Source organism: Lactuca saligna, chromosome 7 (assembly GCF_052625555.1).
Source record: "Lactuca saligna cultivar CGN05327 chromosome 7, ASM5262555v1, whole genome shotgun sequence".
NCBI lineage: Eukaryota > Viridiplantae > Streptophyta > Magnoliopsida > Asterales > Asteraceae > Lactuca > Lactuca saligna.
In genome coordinates, this window is record NC_136423.1 from 103,676,331 (window position 1) to 103,686,942 (window position 10,612).

The following is a 10,612-nucleotide window of genomic DNA, read 5'->3' on the forward strand; positions in this document are numbered from 1 at the left end:
ATTCACGTCGTGAGAATGGGCTCGACCTAGCCCCACTAAGCAAGTCAAATCAGTCGCAACTCATCCAACCAGATTCCTATGATCGGACAACCTCATTTCTCACGTTCTTAGATTTCCATTTCTCACGTTGTGAGATCTGTTCTGACCAACTTTGAGTATTAAGCTCTTAATCCTTCAAGACATTATTTAGGACCTTCCAGAAGAACCTTTATCTACCCTAAGGATGATAATAATTGTAGCTTTTCAGTCATGCATATCCAATGCATGACTTAGATACTAACTAGTTGAAAAGAAAGGTAATAAGATCAAGACTCCTGCTTGGAGTCTAAAACCACAACCAAAACATAGATCTAAAGCCTCGTATACAAAAGATGTCTCAATGATCCATAAAGTTTCCAACTTGATGGTTCCTATGTATGCTACCCAACCATGCAAAGGAAGCTCTCAAAACTTAGATCTAGCATGCAAGAGGCAAAAAGGTAAGAGCTTTATGACATACAGAGGTCCAAAAGCATAGCAAGACCAAGAGGTAGAAGATAGATTGCCAAAATGAAGCACCATAAGAGTCCTCTTCCACTTCCAAGGCCCAAAAACCATCAATAAGCTCATCAAGGTTACCATCAATGGCCAAAGGTCTCAAGGAGTTCTAATCTAGGGTTTTTAGGAGGATAGAGAGTCAGAGATGCTAAGGATTGGCAACCCTAGCCCTCTCGTTACATTAAATACTAAAAAATTATGGTTTTGGGTCATCAGGATTTGCTCATATCATGAGGCCTCATGCTCATGTCGTTAGGTTCAAGAATGCGGGTAAAATGGTCAATGGTCACTCATGTTGTAACGACCAAAAATTTCAACAGAATTTAAACTTTTCAAAACAATCCATTTTAATAACATTATTACAAAAAGGTTTTCAATACATTATTTATCAGAGTATTCCCAGGTTCATTTCATAAAACATAAACGCGAGGAACGGTACAATCACGCCTTTGCCTTGCCACAGTCTCCGGAAGGACCTGAAAAACATAAAACCATAACTGTAAGCCCGAAAGCTTAGTGAGATACCCCAAAATACCAACCACATATACGCCCTTCCAGGCCACAACTGTGACAACCCGATATTTCGAGACAATGAAATATAACATCAATCAAATATAGGTAAAAATTAAACTTTCCTAAAAATCTTATATGGGTTAAATAAAGTAGTAGGAATCGTGTCAAGGTTTTCATACATATAAAGAACCCTAAAATCCGAGTTATAACGAAGAAGTTAGGACCAACCAAAGATTCTCGGCAAAACCGACAACACTGATAGACGTAAAACGCGAAGTCTCCATACAATAATTTTAAGCCTTAGATATCTAAATGGAAGTTTGGGATATCATCAAACCGTAAACGTACATAAATAGAACGTCCAAATCTGACTTCGTATGAGGAAGTTGTGATTTTTCCAAGTTACAGATATAACAGTGGACAACTAAAAACTCGAAATAGAGATCGAGAGACTTTTAGCTGACACAATCTAAATGAGAATCGAAGGGCTCAACAATACTAGCACAACGGTAAAAAGTCTGACGAAAACGGACGTCGGATGAAGAAGTTATGGAACTGTAACGGACTTTTCCTGTCCCGACCTATTAAAAATATAATATTAAAAATAAATTCAAAACTAGCCGACGGAGTTTAAACGAAAGTTGTATATCGTAGTCTCACCTTCGTGTGGATATAAAGAACGTCAAAAATGGAGTTCGTATGAGAAAGATATGAATTTTTGAAGTTTGTTAATTAATTTAAATATAAATTAAATTAAATCTCGGTATTATCCGAAGAAGGAGTCACCGGTCCGATCCCTCGTACGCCCAGCATACCGATGTACGCCCCGCGTACCCGGATGCTAGGCTCTGGTTCAGCCACGTCGCCCAATGCTCCGCCCGAGGATGCGGTCAGCGATGACGTCCCATACGCACCGCGTACGGGAGTACGCCCTGCATACGTGTGCCCTCCAGCCCCTATATAAAGGGTGCGAGGGTGCCGGCCAAAGTTGCTAATTTCCTTCCTTTCGCACGCCGAAGCTCTGCGTTTCAACCCTCGGAATCATCCCAAAGGCCCGGTTTTCATATCCAAGGTAGGAAGAAAGTTTTACACTCCCAAGACTCCCGAGATTTCCCGAGAATCTCGAGAGATCCGCTATCTCGAGTAGAAGTTATGCTCGGCTTTCGTAACGCTTTCTTCAATCAATCAAGTGAGTTCATACCCCTATAAACTAAACTTTTAAATGTTTTATAAATACTTTTATATGCTTTTAAGGGGGGAATACAAGTTAAATACTCGACTACTATCGGGTGTTTTATATTAAAAGATTATTATACACTTTTATTAAGAAGAATCATATGTGATTTATAAACGTTATAGGAAACTTTTGTATGCAAAATATATCACGATAACATCATATCTTTTGAAATAAAAAGTTTTGTTATATATATATATATATATATATATATATATATATATATATATATATATATATATATATATATATATATAATGAAACACTCTGCTTATACTGCATGTATGTGTGTCCATCTTTGGTACTACAAACATACGATTATTTTGGCACGAAAAACATCAATATTTTGGGATACTTGTTGTTAATAAATCAATTATATGGGATTTATAACTAGTATACAAATGGATTTACTACATGTTTAACAATTTTACTAAACATATTACTCCAAATGACTTTCTTAAACGTTTTATATGATTAAAGCTCGATATCAAACTGTCTTACACACTATAAGCTTCCGTTCAAACTCGGTTACAAAGGTGTTTTCAAACAATAGTTTTCCGTGTACTTAAACTGTCTTATCAAACAAAATACTTTCAATCATTTTATAAATTGACATCAAGTCAGAAATTCTTTATTAGACTTTTCAACGGATTTACAAAACTTCTTTATGCTTTTATATTATAAATTGCATGCCTCTATACGTATAGTTATATAAGAAATGTTTAATAGACTTATGATGGCTATCCACCCTGTTTCCTTTTCCTCGATTTGGATGTGGTCTGGTGGGATATCGCGTACTCCTCCGAAGTTCGTTTAAATATTAGTTATATATCATGTATAAATATATGGCCATAAATGTTCCATCAGTTAATTTAGTTTCGATACTCTTGGGTAGCAAGGGTGTATAAACCTACTTGGACACTCATCAATTACATTCTAGTAAACTATTATAGGAATAGTTTAGAGTAAACAAAACATTATCCCTACTACAAGAAATTACACCAGAGTCAGTTCATTCATGAGTCTAGACTACATGCTATATGATACGATACTTTGAGGGACTAACCATTCCTAGAACCACTGTTAGCTACAGAGGTAAATGAACAATCTACGGATGTTTTAGGTTGATACCATTACAGGTATACTTAAGGGACTAACTATTCCTAAACCCGGTTGTTAGCAACAGAGGTAAATGAACATCTACGGATGTCTACGGTTGATCTGTTTACGGCGAGTTTCCACGCTGTGTATATCCTAGTACCAAAGGATACTTTGAGGGACTAACCATTCCTAGAACCACTGTTAGCTACAGAGGTAAATGAACAATCTACGAATGTTTTAGGTTGATACCATTGCAGGTATACTTAAGGGGTTAACTATTCCTAAACTCGACTGTTAGCAACAGAGGTAAATGCACATCCACGGATGTCTATGGTTGATCTATTTATGGCGAGTTTCCACGCCGTGTGTATCTTAGTTCCAAAGGATACAACATGATTTATTTTATTATTACTTTTATGGTTTTATAATAATAGTTAAACGTGGAAAAACTGTCACATTTTCAAGTGATGCGTACTTTCAAAACATTCGGGTCTTGGTAGAAGACTACTTTTATACTAGTAGGAAATAAGGGATTTTCTAGAGTTTTCATACATATACTAAATGTTTCATCAATCATTCACCAGTCTTTCATAACAACTAATCAAAGCAATGACATTAAATACTTATGAACTCACCAGCTTAAATGCTGACCTACACTTTCAAAATAACTTGTATTCTCAGGTTACAAATAGACAGGTGCCGATGCGAGGTTTAGGGAAGACGGAGCAGTCAAGACTCGTCTTTTATTTTGATAAGTTATCTTGTTGTATTTTACTATGAAAGAAAACAATTGTAACTAAAATTATACTATTAATGCAATGGATGATGTTGTTGCTTATTTACTACTTTACATTTGTTGTGATACATTACATGACGTGCTTCGCCCCAGAACGTTTCCGCCATTCTCGGTTTTGGGGTGTGACAGATTGGTATTAGAGCATTGTTTATAGTGAATTGAGTATATCAACCCATAAAAGATATACTAACTATAAATACAGTGGGATTAAAAATACTCTGATTTAGAGTTTATACTTTAAATAATAAAATATTTAAGTAAGTATACGTGCCTGCATTCATACTAAAACCAGTGTCACTAGGACAATACAAAAGAATTACGATTGTTGGGCAACACAAGTGGGCTTAGAGACATATGGTCAAAACTAGGAAGATATAGCCTGATCACCTATATTATCCGAGGGTTGACTAGCATGTGCCTAAGTTTAAATTGGGTAGTTGCAACAATGCTAAAATCTTACCAACCCTACCTCAATGTGAGCAATAGAACATAACATTAAAATTAAAATACTATAGGAGTATTTGGTGTTACTATAAGTACTTTATACTTGAGAACTAAAAACGGGACCTTCATCACTAAGTTGATAGTTGCTAAGTGGATACACCAAGACTATATGTAATTAGGACGTTAGAGACTTAGAATCTGTGAAAATTTTACTTCACCCCTATTCTGTGTGAATATGGAGTTAAGGTCACTTATTCGAAGGTCTATCCTGTTCAATTACACATAGTTGTTATGCACTTCACAAATAGCGATGTAACTAATGAAGGTTTTCTAAATAATTATCTAGATAGTTCGTCTAATAATTATTCTCTTACCCTTAAATTCTCGCATATAAAACATAGTTGGACTCCATCCCCACGACAACCCGTACTTCCCGAACGAAGGCAGTGCTGGATGGTTCATAGAAGAACCAGAGAATGATCATCCACTCCCTTTTGAATGATCACCATGCTGAAGACCTTTCGGATGATGATAACTCCGAACCCGAGGATGAGAACCTACCCTTAGTAGCTCCCAATTCAAACCCTAACCCTCGTCCAGCTCTTCATGGCCCGATGCCTCCTTGGGTAGAATGCTTGGAAACATGGAGTGAAGAGCAAGATCAACCTATGCCGTTTAATGGATACCGAAGCTTCTACCACTCAAGTGAAGGAATCTCAGCAGATAGAGTTCTACAGATCATAATCCGTAGAGTTTCCGAAACGAAATTCAGAGCAATACGACTTTTCAATGTATCAAGGAGGTTAATGCCAATGCAAGAATGCATACCATTCGGACCAATCACCTTGATCACTAGTGAGAGATCTGAGAGAAACCATGAGACCCTGATACAAGCACTAGCTGGACCTCGAGCCAAAGTTATAGAGCTCCAAGTACACCAGAGAGTGTACGAGAGATACCTGCTTGATATGGAACGTCAACTAACCGAGCTAAGGGTCCACCATGGGGGAGACTGTCGCCAGTAAGAGATACCTTACTTCCTTCTTTGTTTTAAAGAACCGTGTTCCTATATATGTTCTGTGTAGTATTTTTATGTAATTACCTTGTACTATAAGTACTTTTCGTTAAGTCTCTATGCTGTTAAATACTTTTCTACTCCGAATATGATGTATGACCTACAACAAGGTCAATTTCCCCAATCCTATTACATCTTAAACATCAATGATATCGAAAGTCGACTAACTTCCATGTTACTCTTTGTTCAAATACCTTTATTTTACAACCGTTGGAGTGTAACAGCCCGGAATCTCAGGTACTGTTTAAATTGTGTTTTGGGGTGTTTTAAGAGGGGACTCGGCGAGTTGGAGCCAGACTCGCCGAGTAGGACCGCAGACCTGGTCGCGGGTTCGCGATTGGACTCGACGAGTCCAGATATGGACTCGGCGAGTCTGCGCTGTTCAGCGGAAACCCTAGCCGTTCAGTTTTGGGACATATAAAAAGGACTTATAGGCCGTCATTCTTCGTTTTAGCCTTCTGAGAAGAACCCTAATTCGATTGTGTGCATCTGGAGCAAGGTTGAAGACCATTGTTGAGTTTGGAAGAGTTGTTGTGCAAGGAAGAGAAGGCTTGGTGAAGGGAACAACAAGAGAAGTCACGTTCTGAGGATTGGGGTCACAGAGAGAACACATTATTCAGGTAATAATTCGAATTAAATTCTTCCATGTTGATGTGTATATGGATTTAGGGTTTATGGAACCCTTTTTATGGCTAGATTGAATGTTACCTTAGTCCCCAAACGATTGGAACCCCGTATTGGGACCTTTAGAGGTCCAGAATGTCCCATGCCTGTGCATTTTGGGAATCAATAGAGGTTTTGGATTGGAATCCTTATGCCTTAGGTCAAAATGTAAATTATAAGTCTTGGGGTGTAGCATGAGCACCTAAAGGAAGACCTTACGTGATGGACCAGTCTAGGAGGACCAGACCTATGAATGGTCGGAACAATTCTGACCTTAGGAAGCAGTTTGATCGACTGCATGGCATGGACTCGCCGAGTCCGATGAACAGACTCGGCAAGTAGCTTGCAGAATAACTGGGACTCGTCGATCTGTTCTTCAGACTCGGCGAGTGGAGTCGGGGTGGCCCCGCGATTCTTCCAGGAGTAACTCATCGGGTCAAGGAGGATACTCGATGAGTAGAAGGGGAATCTTAGAAGATTAGAGGACGTCTAGACTCGCCGAGTCGCCATGGCACTCGCCGAGTCCGGTCGAGTTGACCGTGGACCATCGACTAGAGTTGACCTATGTGTGATTTCTTAGGGTCAGTTAACCTGAGAGATAAAAGTGTTAATAAGGGATATATGATATTATAGGGAGTTTGTAGCTCGGCGGATCGGGTACGGGTGATTTCAGGAGTTGCTAGCTTACGGTATCCACGAGGTGAGTCTTCTCACTATACTGTACCCGGAAGGGTTTGACTGTGTGACCGGATGGTCGGATATGATATGTGATATATGTGTTATATGTGGTAAGTTAATTGCTATGCGTGCTGTGTGTGTTTATATGGGCCGAAAGGCGATTATGTTATGGGTCGGAAGGCGTTGTATTGTGGACCGGAAGGTCAGGGCCTGGAAAGGCATATATGTGTAAGTTGTATATTGGGGAACTCACTAAGCATTTATGCTTACAGTTGTTATGTATGTGTGTTTTAGGTACTAGCGAGGACCGTGGGAAGGCGCCGGCATGATGCGTACACACTGATTGATGTTTTGAGATCTTGGGAATTTTATGAATTGTATTTCGACTTAACACTGGAAATAATTATATTGGGTTTGAATAAAAATAATCTAATTGTTCGAAATGGAAAATTTGCTTGAAAAATTTGCGTTGTTACATGGAGTCTATCTGAAACCCCATCTAGTCAAGTTATTGGACTATGGTAATTTAACTCGAAAATCATTTTCAAGGCTCTTTTAAAGGTTGGATCATTTTATCCACCAACCTATAATACCTCGGCTTGAACGATAAACGTTTAAAGACCATTATACAAACATACTTCTACTCTGAACTAGGACTGCATCATAGGGATGTAGGTCAAACTATCATGAACATACTTCTAATCTGTACTAGGACTGCATCATAGAGATGTAGGTCAAAACTTCAAGAACATACGTCTACTCTTTACTCAAGCGATCAAAGTACATCCAGGTTCAACCATTCTCACTCACAAATTCATTTTCTTTCCGTGTAACAGAATCATGTCGCCAAAGAAAAACGATCAACCCATCAACCAAACACCAACTCTTCAGATTGATGCAGCTACCTTTCAAGCTGCAGTCTCGGCTACCGTGTCAGCTGTTCTGACCCACCTTAACGCTAACAATGCGAATGTTAGAGGGATTGTTAACAATAACTCTAATCCAAGTAACAATCAAATACCTCAACGGGCAACAAACTACCACGAAACCCCGAATCCCAAGCCCAAGAATAACAAACGAAAGTTCTGGGCTAAAGCTAAAGGAAAATCACCCCAAGGGACAAGCAAAAGACAACAACATGTGGCAACCTTCGCAGCCACAACATCTGTACATCCTACTGCCATCCCTTCTGGTATCCCAATTGTCCCTACACCAGCTAGGCAGTATACCGGAAACCTACCGAAATGCAATAAGTGCGGCTTCTATCATCGGGGTAGTTGTCATCCGTTACACTGCTTTAAATGCAACAAGAACGGACATACTACCAATTGCTTCCAGACTCGGACCCAACACATTACTTCAAACACCAATGTCGACATCTCTCGAATATGCCATCTATGTGGCGTAATGGGACACTTCAAGAGGGACTATCCAACAGAGAAGGACGATGGCGAATCCGGAGGAGTTTGACCTCAGAATGGAAAGAGGCAACGAAAGAACCTACTATAGTATACATTCACTTCCAATCGTCAGTATTATGTATGTCTTTTTAAAACATGTTTAAAACTAGTGCAACTAGAGTCTTATCTTTTGTGGGATCCCGTCGGTATAAGGATGCTCGTACTGCGTATACTTACCTTTTGTAGTATACCTTATTCGCAGCAATAGTCTTATAGTAGTCTAAAGTGATGTAACTCTGTTGATGGTTGCACGGTTGTGTTTTGTCTGTAAAAATCAACGTTTAAATCTAATATCTTTAAGTTTCCTTATGATTCCGACATTATCATATGACTTGATTCAATTTGATCCTCACAAAAACAGCCTCATACGTACATCTCTTCCTCCGAAATTTTCTTTCTAGCAAAGCCGTCATTCCAGAATACCAAAGTACTCGTGCATAGAGCACTTATTGTTTGTCATCCCTTCCGAAGAAAAATTCAACAAACTGCCCCGAAGTACCACTCGTGTAGTACGTCAAGTTCAATCCAAAGACCCACAGTTTCAAGCCTATTTATATACGGCTCATATACCCGGGACTATGATTGATGAACCTGGTATGGGTTCTACTATGAACTCCAGGACGGAGACTTCCAACGACTACGAGTGATCGTGTTGCGATGCAAATAAACTTAGAAGCCCAACGCATGCCCTTTCTATCGATTAGGACAAGGAAGACAGATAGAACAAAAGTACCTATCCTTTTCCCTTAATTCATGAGTAACCATACCTTATTTTAGATCTTCACGACATCTAATCGACCACAAGGTTTTGACTTCATAATCAGTATGACTAGGTTGTGTTCTTATGCAAGAGGAAAGGTCACTGCCTTTACCTCAAGACAGCTTAAAACACAGGACGTTAACTATACAACACATGATCTTGAGTCAGGAGCAGTGATAATCACTCTGAAGATCTGGAGTAACTACTTGTAGGGTACAAGGTGTACTAATTTCACAATCCACAAAACATCCAACAAACATTCAACCAAGAAGAGTTATCACACCAGTAAGGCAAATGAAAGAAACAAAGTCGTTCCCTGATAGTGAAAGGTTCACTCGAAGGCCATGCGAGGATTTGAATTCACATAGGAACGCAAAGATCAAATTAAACTTCTATCCGTAACGAAGTATCAATTCTGCATAAACTCTAATTTCGGGACAAAATTTCCTCTAACAGGGGGATGATGTGACAACTCGATATTTCGAGACAATGAAATATAATATCAGTCAAATATAGGTAAAAATTAAACTTTCCTAAAAATCTTATATGGGTTAAATAAAGTAGTAGGAATCGTGTCAAGGTTTTCATACATATAAAGAACCCTAAAATCCGAGTTATAACGAAGAAGTTATGACCAAATGAAGATTCTCGGCAAAACCGGCAACACTGATAGACGTAAAACGCGAAGTTTCAACACAATAATTTTAAGCCTTAGATATCTAAATGGAAGTTTGGGATATCATCAAACCGTAAACGTACATAAATAGAACGTCCAAATCTGACTTCGTATGAGGAAGTTGTGATTTTTCCAAGTTACAGATATAACAGTAGACAACTAAAAACTTGAAATAGAGATCGAGAGACTTTTAGCTGACACAATCTAAATGAGAATCGAAGGGCTCAACAATACTAGCACAACGGTAAAAAGTCTGACGAAAACGGACGTCGGATGAAGAAGTTATGGAACTTTAACGGACTTTTCCTGTCCCGACCTATTTAAAATATAATATTAAAAATAAATCAAAACTAGCCGACGGAGTCTAAACGAAAGTTGTTGATCATAGTCTCACCTTCACGTGGATATAAAGAACGTCGAAAACGGAGTTCGTATGAGAAAGATATGAATTTTTGAAGTTTGTTAATTAATTTAAATATAAATTAAATTAAAGCCCGGTATTATCCGAAGAAGGAGTCACCGGTCCGATCCCTCGTACGCCCAGCGTACCGACGTACGCCTCGTGTACCCGAATGCTAGGCTCCGGTTCGGCCACGTCGCCCAATGCTCCGCCCGAGGATGCGGTCAGCGATGACATCCCATACGCGACGCGTACGGGAGTACGCCCCGCGTACG